The sequence below is a fragment of the Raphanus sativus genome, chromosome 8, assembly GCF_000801105.2.
Source record: "Raphanus sativus cultivar WK10039 chromosome 8, ASM80110v3, whole genome shotgun sequence".
Classification (NCBI taxonomy): domain Eukaryota; kingdom Viridiplantae; phylum Streptophyta; class Magnoliopsida; order Brassicales; family Brassicaceae; genus Raphanus; species Raphanus sativus.
In genome coordinates this window covers 25,332,258-25,350,905 of record NC_079518.1, presented here as the reverse complement: position 1 = coordinate 25,350,905, position 18,648 = coordinate 25,332,258, and the positions used below count along the sequence as shown (strand labels likewise).

At 32.1% G+C, this 18,648-nt stretch overlaps 1 long non-coding RNA gene and 1 pseudogene across 1 annotated transcript; one reads left to right on the top strand and one right to left on the bottom strand.

Moving 5' to 3' along the window:
• Nucleotides 1–262: 262 nt before the first annotated feature.
• On the bottom strand, nt 263–2,846 carry LOC108820452 (protein indeterminate-domain 7-like; annotated as a pseudogene).
• Nucleotides 2,847–14,764: 11,918 nt separating this feature from the next.
• LOC108821395 (uncharacterized) lies at nt 14,765–15,913 on the top strand. Its single transcript, XR_001944540.2, has 3 exons — nt 14,765–14,947; nt 15,047–15,132; nt 15,443–15,913. It is a non-coding gene; the product is annotated as an uncharacterized LOC108821395 (long non-coding RNA).
• The last annotated feature ends 2,735 nt before the right edge of the window (nt 15,914–18,648 follow it).

Genomic DNA, 18,648 nt, shown 5'->3' with positions numbered 1-18,648 from the left:
TTCACCAATCACCATATAATACGCAGAGTTCTCTGATGTATTTTTTTTTTGAAGATAAATAAAAAAAAGACGATCATGAAATAAAATTATAAAAACCTTATATGATCATGAAACCACACTCATATGATGTATTTTTGCATGTGTAACCACACTCATTAACTAACAGTCAAGACGATGAAATAAAATTATAAAAACCTTATATGAAAATTATCTTTCGAGAACACTAATTAATTTTGAAAACTATATAAATATCTCCTCTATACATATGCTAGTGCCCTAGTACCTAATCTTGATGGCTATATCGCTGTTGTTGCTCTGAAGCAGAAGTGTTGATACAGTTACCAAGATTATTAGCGAAACTTAGAATCTCATTATGAGACATTAACGATCTTAACCCCAAGAAATCTCTAGTCTCTCCTCCACCGTCGTCCCCCACATCGTTCTTCTCGTCTCCGGCATAGAACCACCTTCGAAAGCTTCACCAACACCGTGATGATAACGATAATCTTGAAACCCGAATCCATGTTCTGATGGTGACGTCATCATCGATGCAGCCATTGTTGTTGTAGTCATCAACTGCGCTGCCCTCTCTTCTTCTTCCTCTGGTGTAGTTGTTGGCTTTGAGTGACCCATTTGAGCTGCTTTCTGGAGCAAAGCTGTGGCTGACATTGCCGGAGATGAGTGGTGGAAGCTTGCGGAAGAAGAAAGAGGGAAATAATTAGCTTTGTTGCCATTAGGGTTAGGGTTTGATGAGATAAGCCAAGGAAGGATGTTTTGGAAGTGATGGTGTGGCTCTTCTTGCTTCATAGGAAGTTCATGACCATGGAGATTGTTATTGTTGCTGGTGATATTTTGTGAGGGAGAAAGAAGAGATGTTGTGTTGAGTTTGATGAGGAGAAGAAGATTGGATGAGAATAGGGTTTGGTATGGCTCTTGCACTCTCTTCTGCTAATGCATCACAGAGTGCTCTATGAGTTATGAAACTATCCCTCCTGCATATATTCCACAAAAAAATCACAACTAATTAAAACTAAAATTACTTTCAATATAAAGCTTAGTTCTTAAAATTCGCTAACTAACATAATCGTGACATATGTTAATAATTTTTTTTAAGATTGTGACATGTGTCAAAAAAATGATACAATTATATTTTGTTTATGATTTAAAAGAGATTTAGAAAAAGAAAATTATCATTACAATATATTCCTTTATGGTTCTTTTTAGATTTTAAAAAAGAAAAATTACTATTATATAGTCTTTTACAATTATATATTGTTAAAAGTATTGGACAATAGTTTTAAAATTTTTAATCCTAAAAACAAAATAGTTGTAAAAAGCTATTTGAAAATAATTTTTTAATTACAATTTTCGTTTTTAAAGATACTAAAGAAATAGAATTATTAATCATACAAGTACAATAAACTATTGAATAAAAATAATAAAGAAAAACTAACTATTTTTTTCTTGAAAACTGAGAATAAAACGAACCATAAAATACGTAATATTCATTTTTAAAAGCCTAAACAAAATAAAATTGTTAAAGTACTCCTATTATTTTACTATAAATAACTAATTTTCATTTTTAATATAATATTGAATCAATTATTTTATAAATATTTTTTCAGACATGTGCCAAAAAAATAACTAAGTATTATTTAAACAATACTCAATTATTTTATACAATGAAAAGAACAACACTCAGTTATTTTTGATTTTAGAAAAGGAAATAAGTTTGTGACATATGTCAAAAAATGATACAATGATACAATCTTATTAATAACTAGGGTAGACTCTCTCTACGGACGGGATATAAGAAAAAAATTTAATATTTAAATTTTTTGTCAACTAAATTAATATTTAGTTTATTTTTAATTTTATGAAAATTATCTTAAAATATATTTATTATTTGGTACTGTTATTTTTTTTGTTAAAAATCATAAGGGGTAGTCGGCTATCTGATGTTTTTTCTGTAAATCTTACCATTTCTTTTAACTTGTCCTTTGTAAAAATAAATTTAATTGTTTTTTGTTTAACACTGTTTATGTGTATGTTTATATTTTGTGGGAATTGATATTCGGGTCGTTGTTATACTTTATATATATCGTCAAACTTATTTGTTGTAAAAAATATTTTCATTAATTTGTCAATAACCTTTTACATTTTTGCTCACTGAATAAGGGATGTTTAAAATAAATAATATTCCACTATTTTATAAATAATATAATAGTATTTTACATACAATTATTTTGTAACATGTTGTACTAAAATATTTTGATACAATAATTTGAATTAAAATTTTAGCTGTTAATATATACATACAATTATTTTGTAACATGTTGTACTAAAATATTTTGATACAATAATTGAATTCAAAATTTAGCTGTTAATATATATTTCAAAGAAAATTTATAAACAAATCATATTTTCGTGACATTTTAGAAATGAAATAGTTTCCAAAGATATGAATATTTCGATTTTATTTCAATTCCTGCATTATCGATTTTGATTTTTTCTTAAAGCAAGCTAAAATTAAATACTTACATGTATTATACTATATTAACTTCTTGCATAAGAATACTCTCAAACATTTTAGATAAGAGTACTTGAAACCTGTTTGTATAATATTTTAAAAAGTAAATTTAAATTAGGTTTATCAATAATTTTAAATATGTAGATTGTTTGTAAATATTTACTTGGCTGTGATTTTTATAAATTTTAAACATTTCGATGAATGGAAATTAATCATTTAAAAAAAATTATGAAGATATATTAATTTTAAATTTACATATTAGAAAGTGAATACAGACCTCCTAGGTTACAAAAGTGAAATTATTCGCTTACTTCATTAGCCTACGTACGTTACAAATTTTAATCAATTAAAAGTGTACCAAAAGAATGAAGATGGTCCTTGAAGAAGTATTCAGAGGCAAGGAAAGATAAACTATCGTAACAGATTGAAGGAAAGGAATAAGTGTCTTATGAAGGGAAAATAAAATGAACTGAGATTGAAAACAGAAGTTGAAATTAATAGTAGTCAACATTCTCATCACGCAATTATTTACACAATTGCAGATTGTAAGCGATGCCTTTGGTCCCAAATATTTGGCTACAGTAAATGGAATCAACATCTTTCCATCAATTTTTTTCAAAAAAAATTCTAACATAATAGGTAAGTTTTTCTGTAAAACCTGAAGTTTCATTCCTACAATACTGATTTCCCTTCAATCGTTTAGCATTCATCACAATGCATCACCAAAATTTATCAAGTTATGTTCCTGTCTGATCATAGCTAGTTACACACATCCGATCAACTAATAGAGAGCTATAGTACTATCTATCGACAACCAAGACCGCTTTGCTTCGCTTACAACCTGACAAAAACCCATCAAATCAGACTTTAACTGCAATCGCATGTTTGGTTTTAACTACCCACCGAACCACTTCTTGTGCCCCGCTTTATCAGATAGTAATCTCAGTCAAAGTTATCGTGTAGCATAAAGATGATCTCGTGAAATCTGCAGTATAACATATAATTCAAGATTGCGAAAACCTCAAATGCAGATTAAACAAATGTTATAACATTGCAACAAAAAAAAACCTGAAAATTATGTGTTCTTGAATTAATGATCATATTAAAGTTTTCAGTTCTAAATCGTGAAATGTGTAAATAAGATGTGAAGGACAGATTGAGAAGAAAACGACCTACACTCTTTGTAGCGAATCAAAATTTCATAATATAGTTCATCATCCACCATTATTGAAAACGAAAGGAATCACAAATTAGCTTCGCTTTCTCTAAACTCTGTCGCTGCCAAACACATAAATGCATATCCTTCTATTACCGTATGTTGAATCAAAGAAATCGAAATCTCAAAGAACTCTTTATTAAACTCTCAATGCTTTAGAAAACAACTCAAAAAAACTAAAGCTCTCAAACTCATAAAATTATGCAAACACCCTTGCATTGCATCTCTTCTATAGTCATTATAATTATCCTAAATTCATTAGGATTAACACAACTCTATTTTCCTAATCCTTTAGATAAACTCAAACACATTAGGATTAGGTAGCTTGTACTCCAAGCTATTTCATGCTTATTTCAATACTCTCCCCCTTAAGCTTGAAATCTCCATTCTTCAAGTCTTGAACTCCTATGAGACTTCTCATCTCAACAAACTTAACTCTTCCCAGTGCTTTAGTAAGTATATCAGCTTTTTGTCGTACTCTGGCAACATGCTCAACATTCACAAGTCCTTTCTCCATGCATTCCCGGATGAAATGAAACCTAGTGTGAATATGTTTGTTGCGTCCATGAAACATCGGATTCTTGGACAAAGCTATTGCAGACTTGTTGTCGATTCTTATCACTACTTTCTCGCCATGTCGTCCAAGTATCTCGTTAAGAAGATCCTGCAACCAAATAGCTTGTTTTGCAGTCTCTGTAGCTGCCATAAACTCGGCTTCACATGACGATAAGGCAACGATCTCTTGCTTCTGTGAACACCACGTAATGGGATTACCACCAAGATAAAAGATGTGACCAGTCGTACTCTTCCCATCGTCTGGATCCACGTTATAACTGCTATCACTATAGCCAACTAAACTGTCCTCCGACTTAACCTCAAATACCAGACCATAACTCAATGTTCCACTCAAGTAACGAAGTACCTGTTTCAGAGCCGCATTGTGTGAAACCTTAGGATTATGCATGTATCTGCACAATGTTCCCACACTGCACGCAAGATCTGGCCTGGTGTGTATCAAGTAACGAAGACAGCCAATGTTCCTACGATATTCTCTCTCATCAACTCCCTCTTCTTTCTCTGCTTTTCCGAGTTTGACTCCTGCATCCATTGGTATATGCACAGAGTTACATCCTTTCATGCCGGCTTCTTCCAAGATTCTCGTTGCATATTGCTCTTGACTCAAGATTATACTCCCATCTCGTTGAATCACCTCTATCCCAAGATAGTAGCTCAGTCTTCCAAGATCAGACATCTCAAACTTTGCCGCCATATCACTTTTAAACTCAAGAATCATCTCTAGGTTGGACCATGTCACAAGTAAATCATCAACATAGACAGCCACTACTAGAAGATGTTCGTGATTTTGCTTTCGGTATAATGATGGCTCCTTCAAGCATCTATCAAACTTCAATTCTCGCAACACTTTATGGAGTTTCTCATTCCACGCCCGAGGAGCTTGTCGCAAGCCATAGAGAGCCTTGCTCAACTTGTATACCTTAGTCTCACTGCCTTTTACAACGAAGCCTTCAGGTTGCTTAACATAAACCTCTTCTTTTAGTTCGCCATATAAGAAAGCGGTCTTAACATCTAGGTGATGCAACTCCCATCGATGTGAAGCCGACATTCCTATGATCAACCTGACTGTTTCAATTCGAGCAACCGGAGCAAAAACCTCGTCGTAGTCCACTCCATGCTTCTGTATATATCCTTTAGCTACTAGCCTCGCCTTGTATTTGTTAATGCTACCATCCGCATTCCTCTTCACTTTAAATACCCACTTCAATCCTATCGCCTTGCAAGTAGAAGGGAGATCAACCAATGTCCAAGTATTGTTCTTCTCTATTGACTTGATCTCGTCCTTACAAGCATCTTTTCACACCTTCTTCTCCTTTGCTTCTTCATAACTCCAAGGTTCCTCATTAATAAGCATGAGAAGATTCTCGAACTCAGCCTCGCATAACCTCTCATACTGTTCATCTTCTTCACACAATAGCTCATAATCCTCAAGGTAACTTGGTTTGTTAGAGATACGAGTGGAACGTCTTAGTACCTCTGGTGGCTCTTCTTGATTCATCTCGTCCTCCTCGTCTGCTTCATCCTTAACACTCTCAATACTGTTAGTATCGTCGTTTCCATCTTCCTTGACTCCGAAGTCTATCACACCCATCTCAGTATGTGACTCTTTCTCTGTTTTACGCCACTTCCACCTCTGTTCCTCACAGAAAACAACATCACGACTCACAATTATCTTGCGAGATGATGGATCCAATAACCTATAAGCCTTGGATCCGGGTTCAATACCAAGATGAACAAGTGGTCTTGATCTATCATCTAATTTTCTTAGATGTGGTGTATCCACTTTCACATGCCCCACGCATCCAAACACTCTTATATGCTCAATGCACGGCTTTTTCCCTTTGTAACTCTCGTATGGAGTCTGAAACACTAAGGTTCTTGTAGGAATACGGTTTATAAGGTAGGTTGCGTGCCTTACTACCTCACCCCACAAATAATTAGGTACATCCATCCCTTTTAGAACACTTCGTGTCATCTTGAGTAATGTTCTGTTTCTCCTTTCGACAACTCCGTTCTGCTGCGGCGAATATGGAGCTGTTAAGTGACGATTGATGCCTGAGCTTTCACAGTAAATTTTGAACTCATTACTCGTGAACTCTCCTCCCCTATCTGTTCGAAAGGTTTTGATTTTTACTCCCGTCTCCTGCTCAACTAAGCTTCTGAATCGTTTGAATCTTGTGAAAGCCTCACTCTTCTCCTTCATGAGAATGGTCCACATATATCTCGAGTGATCGTCTATCAAGACAAACACATACATGTTTCCTCAGGCGGTTGGTGGTGTAATGGGACCACACAAATCTCCATCTATCAGCTCTAATACTTTATGAGCTTGCTTGTGGAAACGATTCTCGTATTTGCTTCCCACGCAAGCAAGCTTCGCATGTTTCTTTCTCAACTCCAAATTTTGGCATTCCAATGACCAATTTCTTGTCCACCATCTTCTTCAAGTTTGTCAAACCTATATGCCCTAAGCGCGCATGCCACTTTGATGACTCCTTTAGATGTACTAGCTGTAAGCATCTAGTATTTTCTACCTCCATAGTCACTTTATAAAGACGGTTCATAGCTCTCTTTGCTTTTACCAGCAGCCTCCCATCACGATCATACAAGAGCAAGCAATCATCTTTCATTCTCACCTCGCAACCAGACTCGGTAGCTTGTCCAAGACTCAGGATATTACTCTTAAGGTCTGGTATAAAATAGTAATCTTTCAACTCCTTGCGCTCACCATTCTTAGTTAGGAAGATGATTGATCCTTTTCCTTTGATGTCTATTCTAGAATCATCGCCAAATCTCACCTTCCCAGTTACTCTTTTATCAATCTTTGCAAAGAACTCTAGATTCCCTGTCATATGATTACTCGCCCCGTTGTCTAAGTACCATAGGTTGTCGATACTGGAAGAGTTGTTGAGCTTACTAGGTATGACATTGCGTTCGTTAAGGAATACAACCTCATTCATCATTAACTCATCGGCTTCATGTGTGGTCTCTGCTTCGCTCTCATTAGTTTCTTGTAGCTTAAGAAGCCGATCAGGACAGTGCATAGCGAAGTGTCCCAACTTGTCACACCTGAAGCACACAACTTTGGACGCATCTCTCTCTTGATAGATACCACCATTCTGTTGAAATCCTCCGTTTCTTTGATATCCTCCATTATGTTGATAACCTTGGCGTCCGCGACCTCTTCCTCGATAACCATAACGTCCTCCTCTGCCTCTGCCTCTTGATGAATCATATCTCTCTTGCGTTTGTGCCTGTGAGTCTGCATTAGCGTACATGAGCTTGCTCTGTTCCTGATCTTCTTGCTTCTCGGTTTCATCTTCTGCAACTCTTTCTTCATAGGCTTTTAGTCGTCCCACGACTTCCTCAAAACCTGCCTTATCAAGATCAAGAACTTGTTCCAATGCAGCAATAATGTGTATATATTTCTTTCTCGGCAAGCTCTGTAAGAGCTTCTCAACAATCTTTGGTTCCCCAATAACCTGTCCCAACGCTGCAGATTTGGTTGACAATTCACGTATTTTCCCGACAAAGCTGTCAATGGAATCGTTTTCCTTCATCTTCAACCTCCCGAAGTCAGCTATCAATGTCTGCAGACGAGCTTTGCGTACTCGATCAGCTCCCATATGCCTTGTACTTATCGCTTCCCACATCTCTTTTGCAGTTACAAGATTTCCAACTTGTAAAATCAATGCCTCCGGGATTGATTGGAACAACAAAGCTCTTGCGACATCATTCTTTTCTCCTTTTGCCTCTCCTGGATCTATGGCCTCCCAGACCTTATGAACCCTCAACGCTGCCTCCATTCTCATTGTCCATACAGTATAATTTGTGTCGTTAAGCAACGGACACTGGATGGACGTACCGCTTGATGTTGCTCTTTGTTGGAACGATTTCACCCATAGTTTCTTTTTGACTCAATAGAATGCTCTGATACCAATTATTGAATCAAAGAAATCGAAATCTCAAAGAACTCTTTATTAAACTCTCAATGCTTTAGAAAACAACTAAAAAAAAACCAAAGCTCTCAAACTCATAAGATTATGCAAACACCCTTGCATCTCTTATATAGTCATTATAATTATTCTAAACTCATTAGGATTAACCAACTTTATTTTCCTAATCCTTTAGATAAACTCAAACACATTAGGATTAGGTAGCTTGTACTCCAAGCTATTTCATGCTTATCTCAACACCGTAGTCACTGCTGGTTCTCCACCGTTCTTTGCATTCCGTGATTCCCAGAAACGCATGAGATGCGTCACAACGGATTGGGAACAACAACCGGAGCGCGGAGGATTTCATCCCGAGGGGAAGAAGGTAAATATAATACGTAGTGGGAAGGAAAACGTGTATGGCTAGTTCAGATGATGATGTTCATGGAAAGAAAGGCTTATCTCTTATAGGAGTAGAGACACCGCGTCAGTGCGTCACAGAGGAATAAGGTGCATTCAATAACAGATCGTGTTCAAAAAGGGGTGATGGAGTTAAGGCGAATGATAAAGGAGATGAATCAATTAGGAGAGACGTTTTCGTTTATCTCTGAAGAGAAGACATAACGTCATAGCTGTATCAGAGATTGATGTAGAAGACATAACGGTTCTTTTTAGATTTTAGAACATGAAAATTATTATTATATAGTCTTTTACAATTATATATTGTTAAAAATGTTGGACAGTAATTTTCATTTTTTAATCCTAAAAACAAAATAATAAAGTAAACTTTTTAATTACAATTTTCGTTTTTAAAGATACTAAAGAAAGATAATTATTAATCCTACAAGTACAATAAACTATTGAATAAAAATCATAACGAAAACTAACTATTTTTTTCTTGAAAACTGAGAAAAAACTAACCATAAAATAAGTAATATTCATTTTTAAATTCCTAAACAAAGTAAAATTGTTAAAGTAATCCTATTATTTTACGGGATATTTTGTAAATTACTCTACTAACAGTTTGAAATTTGAAAATTACACTTTCTATTTTATTTTTTGAAAACTACACTTTCTAAAATATAAATTGACTTTTTTACCCAGATTAAATATTTTAATAATTGAAATATAAATTCGAAATTAATAAAAATAATATTATTGTAATTATTCTATCACTTGTTGTTCAGGAATAGAGAGGACACGAGAGAATGTGTTAAAAAAAAAAAGAGGACACGAGAGAAAGATTAATTGGTTTAAAAAAAAGATTAATTTCCATAGCAACATAAGAAAATAACAAGATGTAGGGTCTGTGTTATTTGTTTGAATTGGGAGGAAAAAAACAGTGTCTTGTGGAGGAAGCAAAAAGCAGTGTCTTTCTTAAATGTATATCTATGCATCTTCATGGTATACAAACATAACAGCAAAAAAGAGAAAAAAAGAAAAAACTAACTCCTAACTCCTGCAATTTTAGTCATGATGAACCAGAAAGGTTAGAAAATGAACAGAATCTATCGAGCCAAGTGGATGGCCAAGTTGCAGAGCACAAAATCTGCAATATTCAATGCTGGGAACAAGCCCTTCAACCCACACAGGATCTCCGAATCCAACAGATGCAGTGGCAGGTACCAAGAAAATGGAAAACATTGTGAAACTAGAAAGAAAAAAGGTTTTCAGAAATGAAGAATAAGGAGAAGAAGAAAAGGAGACATAGTCTTGATGGGTTTCTTTTTCAGTAGAGAATTCCCTTTTTAATCTTATTTTGTTAAAATCGTTACTAATATAAAGTAAATTATGATAAATAATTAAGAATATTAAGATTGGACAATTTAGTAAATTCATATATACCAAAGTGTATTTTTCTAAAAACTTAAATAATAGTGTAATCTTCAAATTAAAATCTTATTTAAGTGTATTTCTCCAAATTTTCCCTTATTTTACTATGAATAACTAACTTTCCTTTTTAATAGATAATTGTATATATGTAAATTAAATTATAAACCAAAATAGCTACAATTTTTTCACATATATATTAAGGATTAAGCTTTCTCATTCTATTTTCGCAAACAGACAATAGTAATTACAAAAAAAAATATTACATGAGTATTTTATTTTAATTTCTTGATGCAACTCAATTTTTATTATTTTTATTACATCTTATGATATTAATATAATTTTTTAATTATGATGTTGGTATCTTACAAAAATATCTATGGATATGTGTTTGTACGTAAGTGACAAAATATATAATAAATTGAGCATAAATCTAATCCATTAAAATAAGAGTACAAATAAGACTTGACCCTAAGTTTTTCTCAGTAATTACCAGACTATGCCACTGCTTTAAAACACATCCTTTTTATTATTGAAACAATTATACCGAGAGTCAGTTTTCATGTTTTAATAATATAATAGGTAAGTTTACACTCCTAAGACACTTTTTCTTAATTTTCTTGTGCTCTTAGAGCATCATTAACCCATAAGTGCTTAGCAAAAGTGCTTAATAATTTTTTAACATTTTTTTTTCTGTTTAAAAAAAAAAAAAAAAAATTAAAAAAGTAACCAATCGCGTGCCGCCACATATCAGTGGGGCCCGCGTAACAGAACAAACAACCCTGTTTCCAGCGCTTAATCAAGCGTTCTTTCTTCCCTGGTTTCTTCTTTTTCCCTTTTTTTTTTATTAAAATATGCTAAGCACCCCTCTAAGCACTAGGGTTAATGGTGCTCTTATTACTTTTATTTAGGGCTGTTCAATATGGCAAAACCGAACCGTACCGAACCGAACCGTACCGAACCGAACCGAACCAAAATAGACAATGTGGTTTGGATTTGGTATATACCATACAAACCGAATGGATGTAATTTTCTAAAAACCGCAGGATTTGGATATGGTTTGGTATATAACCAATAAAATCGAATAAACCGAATAAAACCGATCAAAAATAGAAACATGTAAATATGTATATATTTTATAACGACGTATGAAAATCATAAGTTAATTTGTTTGCTAATGACTATTACCATATTTTTTACAGTAATAAAGAAGTAATGATTTGTAAAACATTTGAAGTATAATTAAATAACAATTCATCGCAACCGATGCTTCTTATTTTTTAGACTTCTTTTTGATTTTTTGCTTTATTTTAGCATTGACTAAATTGAAATAAAGATTATAAATCTGATGGACAATAATTAGTAGAAATTCTTCACAATTTTTTTTAATCTATAAATGAACAGAGATTCGTGTTCAATCGAAGAAACATGAATTTGATGAACGCTAAATATGGAAGAATAGAAAAACTTTCTTTAGTGCTTTGTGCTTCTGTTTTGTTTTTAGTTTTTTACTTTTATTCAAAATTTTGAGCTTTGATTTTAATTCTAGATTTGATTATTTTATTAGATGGTATAAGCTTTTTTTATTTTTTTTGTTCTTTTATTTAAACATATAATATTTTTTAATAAATGATTGTGTTGACAACATGACTCTAAAATTCATATAATATGATCACAAAAATAAAGAATTATGTTTTTTGGTATAAAACTGAATAAACCGAAAACCGACAGTATATAAACCGAACCGAACCGAAGTAAATATGGATTTAGAATGGTACTTGTATTTTACTAACCGAAATACCGAAAAACCGAAAAACCGAAAAAACCGAACCGAAACCGAACCGATATCCGGATTGAACACCCCTACTTTTATTAGTTGAAATCAAATGACTAGTAGTGGGCATATGTCTTCTCTCTCGTTAATTTTTTTTTTCAGATATTTTTTTCAATTGTAACTTCCCATGTCTGACTCCCATCTTTCCCTCTTTTTTTCCTTCGTCTTTTTTCTCTTTCATTCTCTATTTTTTTAGAAAATTTAAATCTGATTCTTAAATTTTTTTTCTCAAATTTTTTTTTATGAAATCGTTTTCTCCATCACTCGATCTATCTTTTGAGATCTGTGAAGGTGTATCTCCGATGTTGGTGTACACCTTATTTAATGTACACATGTTATTTTGTGTACGCTTTTGACATATAAACATATACATTCAAAATGAACCAATATATATGAAAAGTTGTACACATAAGGTAAACTGGTGGTTACTTACTAAAAAAATACCAAACTACATAACAATAGGTGTACATATGGTTTTGTGTGTTATTCATATCTAATGATTTTTAGCTTTGATTTTAGTTCATTTAATTTATTTTCAAATACATTTTATTAGCTTTGAAATTTTGGAGGTAAAAATGAAAGCAATAAAAATAAGGATCATCGTGTAATTATGAAGAAGTACTAGAATGAGTAATTAAGGAGTTTGTTGATTATTTTGTGTATACTGTGTGGCATGTACATGTGTACTTCGGAAATGGACCAATATATGTGAAGAAGTTGTACACGAGTAGGTGGATTGACGGTTGCTTACTAAAAAACCAAAATATAATAAAATAGATCAAGTCAAACTGAATATAGTGTACATGAAAATAGGTGTACACATGAGTTGTGCATTTTGTAAAACTTGTAATATAAAACCACCATTTTGATGTGCAATAAGCATGTTTCGAATATATGTGTACATAAATAATATATAATATTGTACATAACCGCGGTTGTACATATGTACATAACCACGGATGTACACGTGTACACGACCACGATTGTACACATTTACACATATGTTACATAGAGAAAGTAAAAAATATAATATCAATAGAGCTTGATTGAAATGGAAGAACGTGGTGGAAGAGCTGCCCAGAAAATTCCATGTTGACGAGACGCGACAAAGAGAAACAACCACCGGTGGACGACATCTAACATCGACGACATCTTATTTCTAAGTCAAAGTAGATCACCGACCTTTAATGTACACATGTACACTAACGAATGTACACAATTTTACAATATGTTGGACATCTAATATATATTTGAGAACTATACTTTCACAGATTTCAGAAGATAGATTGAATAATAAATATACTGATTATAAACTTATTTTCTGAAAAAAAAAGTTCTGGAAAAACAACATTCACTTTACAACGAGAGTTTTTTCTCTCTCCTCCAACTTTTATCCTTCGTAAACCAAAACGCCTCCTGCTGTAGCTCCGACGTCGGTACCGCGTGCGAGCGCGTGAAGACGTCGGAGGCGTCCGACTTTAGCATATCTCCATCTTTTCTTTGCTGCTACTCGATCCCCACCTTCTCTTCCGATATGCTTGCGTTCTCTGGATTTAGGGTTTTGCTATGGTGACCGCTCCGCTCGCGGTGAGGATCTCCGGTGGTGTCTCCTCCTCTTCTGGTATCGTGGCGAGGTTGTAGAGGTGATGATTCGTAGTGGTGGTCGGATTTTAGAGTTTTGTGAGGATATCGTTTTCTCGTTTGATCTCCTTAGTTTGTTTCGATGTTGGGGAGCAAGGTCTAGAAACAGTTTCTACCCTCTGTTTCTTCTCTGGTACAAGCAGTAGGGCCATTGAAGAGGGGTGCGTGAGGTTTAGCTGCGGATGTGGCTTGGCGTCTTGCTCGGGAGAGGGAGGGTTGCCTCTGTTCATTGGAGTCAACTCCCGTGGATGTTGATACTTGATGGTCAGAATCTTTTGCAATCTCAACCTTTGGTTTGAGAGGATCAGAAGGAGTTATTTGGTTATGGAAGCGTCTGCTTCATTGTTCGATTGCCGCCTATTTGATCGTGATAAGTTCTGGATTTGGAGTGGTTTTTATCCAGTTACCGGCTGTGAATAAGACGTGTTCGGGAAGCTGTTATAGGCTTCGCCGTGGGGTAATGGTGCGTATAAGGCGCATAGAGAACCCATTCAAGGTCCAATGGCGAGACTTAGTTGGGATTGAAGGGTGTGTTCAGCGACGGTTAAGGATTTCTAACCTCTTTCGGTTCAGTTTATGTTATGTTTTGGTGATGTTCGTGTACTTCTAGGCTCTCTCCTTGGTCTTCTTATCTGGTGCTATTTGTGGATGAGTTCCCGTTAGGTAAGCTCGTCTTTGAGTGCAAGGTTGAGCACTCCTCCTCTCTTGAAGTTTCTATCTTCTATTCTGCCTCTCGACGTTTTTATTTGTCTTTGTTAGCTTTAAAAGTTTGTGTTATGTCTGTTTCATGGCTCCTGGTGGTATATATTACCTCGCCGGCTCTTGGCTCTGTTTAGGGTATGCAAATCCGATGTGTAAAATGTTGTTGGATCTATTATTAATCTACCAGATGACAAAAAAACAACAACATTCACTTTACAAAAAGAAAAATAAAGAACTGAATAAGAAAAAAATGAAGAACAAAGTACATGAGATCCATTTTATTTTATTTAATATATATATGTGAATCATTGTCGCCAGAAATCAGATGTTAAATTGGTTAACAAATAATTAGTTGCAAACTGATTAGTTCATTTAGAAAAAAAAAGAGAAACACTTAGAAGAAACTACTTTGGTAGCATAAACCGTCTCGTTATAATGAAAAACTTAAAACTTTCATGTAATGAAAATAACTTTTTATTATTTTGCTAAGCCATATCATTAAGAACATTTATGTAAAACTGCCATTAATCCAATCATGTAACAGTTAGGTATAATCACAGTCAAGCAGGAGACTGAAATCGTCATTGACCTTCCCAATTTGTTAAAGCTTGAAAATTCCGCCGTTAACAAGCCGTTCAATTCAACCAACAAGAGATCTGGAAACTGTTATCTTAACCGCCGAGGTTCTAGCTTCATCAATTTTATAGTTATCCTATTCTCATTTATCATGTCTAAAGAACCTAACTTATACTTTCATTCGGTCTTATGTTGGTTTGTTTTAGGTTAATGAATTGGCTGAGAAGTATCTGAGAGTTTTGACTTTAAGGAGTGTTGTTTTGTCTCATGCGAGTTGGATGGCCATTGCTTGGTGAGTCTGGAAATTTTCTGCTTCTTTGATCTCTGTCTGCAAGTGTTATGGGCCTTGATCATGACGAACTCTTGAACTTTTGTGGCATGTTTAGTATCTGATATACCATATTCCATCTAGGAAAACAGATAAAGACTTATCAACATGTTTCTTAAGTTATTAGACGCTATCTTCAGCCTTCCAAGATATACAACATTTATGTTCTTGCCAAAAAAACTTACACCTAGATTGTAATGAATCTCTTAGCTTATAGACATTATCTTGGGTACAAACTTTTGAAACGTCTAGCTTTTGATGTTTGATGGATTAGGTAACTTGGTAGAAGGGGACAATGAGAATAACAACACTATGGAAGAAAAAAACATTGGGTTGTGATGATGAATCAGTGGTGTCCAAGAGACTCCCGTTGGCTCCTTTTGGCTTAGTTACCTACAAATGCAAGGAGGTTTGTGGGAGAAACAACATTATGTTGACCAGTAACAGTTAGTTTATCTTGGAAATGCAGCGAAGTCATGGCTGAAGCAGCTTAATGTACATGATCACCATGACTACAGCCTTTTCTCTGTGAACAAGAGCTTGTAGAGGTCCAAGTGACAAGACTCTGTTTTTGGCTCTGTTTTTAGTTGTTTTTTAGATACATATTGCAGAGGTTTCTTGCCCATGTGTTGCAGCCATGGAAAATAAAGAACATGGGTTTAGGTTTTGAGTTTACAAATGATGAGATAAACAATGGTCTTATTATTTGACCTTTGAGAGACATACACATAGAAATGAACCTTATGAGTGGTTTCACTTCTGTCTTCTGTCTAACGATTAAAACAAGCCTACAACAACTAATAAAATTTAACAATTTATGATAGTGCACAAGAATCTACAGTGAAAGAAGCTATCTCAAGAATCTTAGTCCACAAGATACTGTATAATCATAGTTTTTTTTTTTTATTTTATAAAACATTTGATCTTATATTTTTGTGGTACCTTAAGTTTGAAATTGATTTGTCTGCTTGTAAAATTTTAATTTTAAAAATACTTGGTCATGACTTTTTAAATATTATAATATCAACTATTCTTTCTGTTTCAAAAAATATTATCCACGTTTAAAAAGATTTATAAATAAGATTTTTATATTTTTAATACATACAATAATGATTAATTGTAGAATTTAAAAATAATAACTACATTTATTGAATTTTGTTGATAAAAATTGTAGAAAACAGCTAACCACAAAAAGTGCATATATATACAAAATTTAACATTTTTAATATGTGTGAAAATTCTAAAAGATATGATTAGCCTTTGAACTTTATATTGAACTTTAACATCTAATATGTATAGTATAATTTAATAAAATCCACAAATATACTTAAAACTCAGTTTTAATATATTAGATAATTAAAAATATATATAATAAGAAAAAACAAATTTTGATAAAAAAATATTTTCAAAATTATTTTATAATAAAAATAAAATTTAAAAATTATTTAATATAAATTTTCAAGAAAATTTATTTTTAAAAAAATCCTAAAGAAAATATTATTTGTAAAATAATTTATTTAATATCAAATTTTCTTTTCTATAATATTAAAGAAAATATATTGTAAAAGACTATTTGATAGTAGTTTTTCTCTTAAACCATTTATAAATGTTTAAAAATAATTTATCAAACATTTATAGAGATTTATAAACAAAATATCACCCCTAAAATAATAATTAAATTTTAAATCTAAATGATTGGGTATTTTAAATGACTGTATTTTTAAAAGTAGTAGTCAATTTATGGTATTTCAAAAAATTTCCCAATTTTAAATTATTAATTTCATAATTTTATTTTTGAACTCAAATGTTCATCCAATTTGGATCTTATAACATTTTCATCGATTAAACAACAATACTTATTTAATAAATATCTTATTTAACAATATTAAGTTTTTGAGAAATTGTTTGAAATATAGTAATTTGGATGTCAATTTTCAAAAATATATTCAATTAAAAATATACAAGATTTTAATCTCAATGTCCGTAGGGTATGTTTTAATTTTATAAAAATATAACTTTGATATTAGCATATACATTTTAAATAAATGATTCACATTTAGTACTATATACTGTGCAACTCTATAATCATATTGTATAGGTTACTTATTCGACATTATATTAATATATGGGAATTCGGTTAAAAAAATCCTCAACTTTTCAGGAATTGCCAAAAGAAATATGAACTTTAGGGCTAACAAAAAAAAAACACAAACTTTTCATTGACTTTATAATTAATTAACAATGTTTTCGTTGACTTGCCAATTTAGCACGCCGTCAGCAAATTTAACAGAAAAAAATAACATCGTTAAAAGTTGGCAAATTTAACAGAAAAAAATAACATCGTTAAAAGTTGGTGTTAAGTGAAACGACGTCGTTTTGAAATGAGATGAAACGACGTCGTTTTACATGATTTGAAAATAAAATAAAGTAGACCACTGGGTTCGAACCCAGGTTATTTAGATAAAATAGCAAGGTAAATTACCACTAGGCTAGTGGAACATTCATTGTATGTACTAACACATTTACTTTTATTTGGTACTGATTTTGAATATAAAAAAAATTATCTAAAAACTTAAAAAGATCTTTAAAATTTCTAAAATTGAAAAAATAATTCCAAAAAGGAAAATTTTCATTTTTTCGGATTATGAAAGAAATTAAAAAAAAATAAAAAAAAATCGAAAAAATATCCCAAAAAGTTATAAAATATTTCGAATCTGAAAACATATAATCAGAAGATATATATATATATATATATATATATATATATAATTTATTACTATTTTTAAATGTTTTTTATAGTTTCTGATTATATGTTTTCAAATTTGAAAATTTTTATCCCTTTTTCTTTGAAATTTTCTTTTTTCGAATTTTGTTTTTCAATTTTTCTTTTTATAATTTGAAAAATGAAAAATTTTCTTTTTTGGCATTTTTTATAAAAAAAATAAAAAAAAACTTTTAATAAATTCTGATTATTTTCAGATTCGAATTTTTATAACTTTTTGATATTTTTCGATTTTGTTTTATTTTTTCGATTTTTTGTCTGAAAAATGAAAATTTTCTTTTTTTTAAGGAAAATAAAATTTTATTTTTACTTTTAGTTTCAAAATTAATTTCATAAAAAATTTCTTTATTTTCATATTTTTGGAATTTTAAAGACCTTTTAAATTTTTAGAGATTTTTTATTGGCCAGGCAAGTGTATAGGATTCTTTTGGCAATTTCAGAAAAGTTCAGGATTTTTTTGGCAGAATTCCCATTAATATATAGTGATATGTTTTATACATTGTATATTTTTATTAATTGTTATTGCATACGATATTTTTTGCAAATCAATTAGTTATATTATAGAAAGGATACTTGCTTAGGATATTTTATACTTTTCATTTTGTGTTGAAGAATATAATTTAACATCTATTATTTTAGTTTTTTTGTAGGCTTTTATAAGCAAATAAATTGTTTTGCTTAAATAATAGTATAACCGT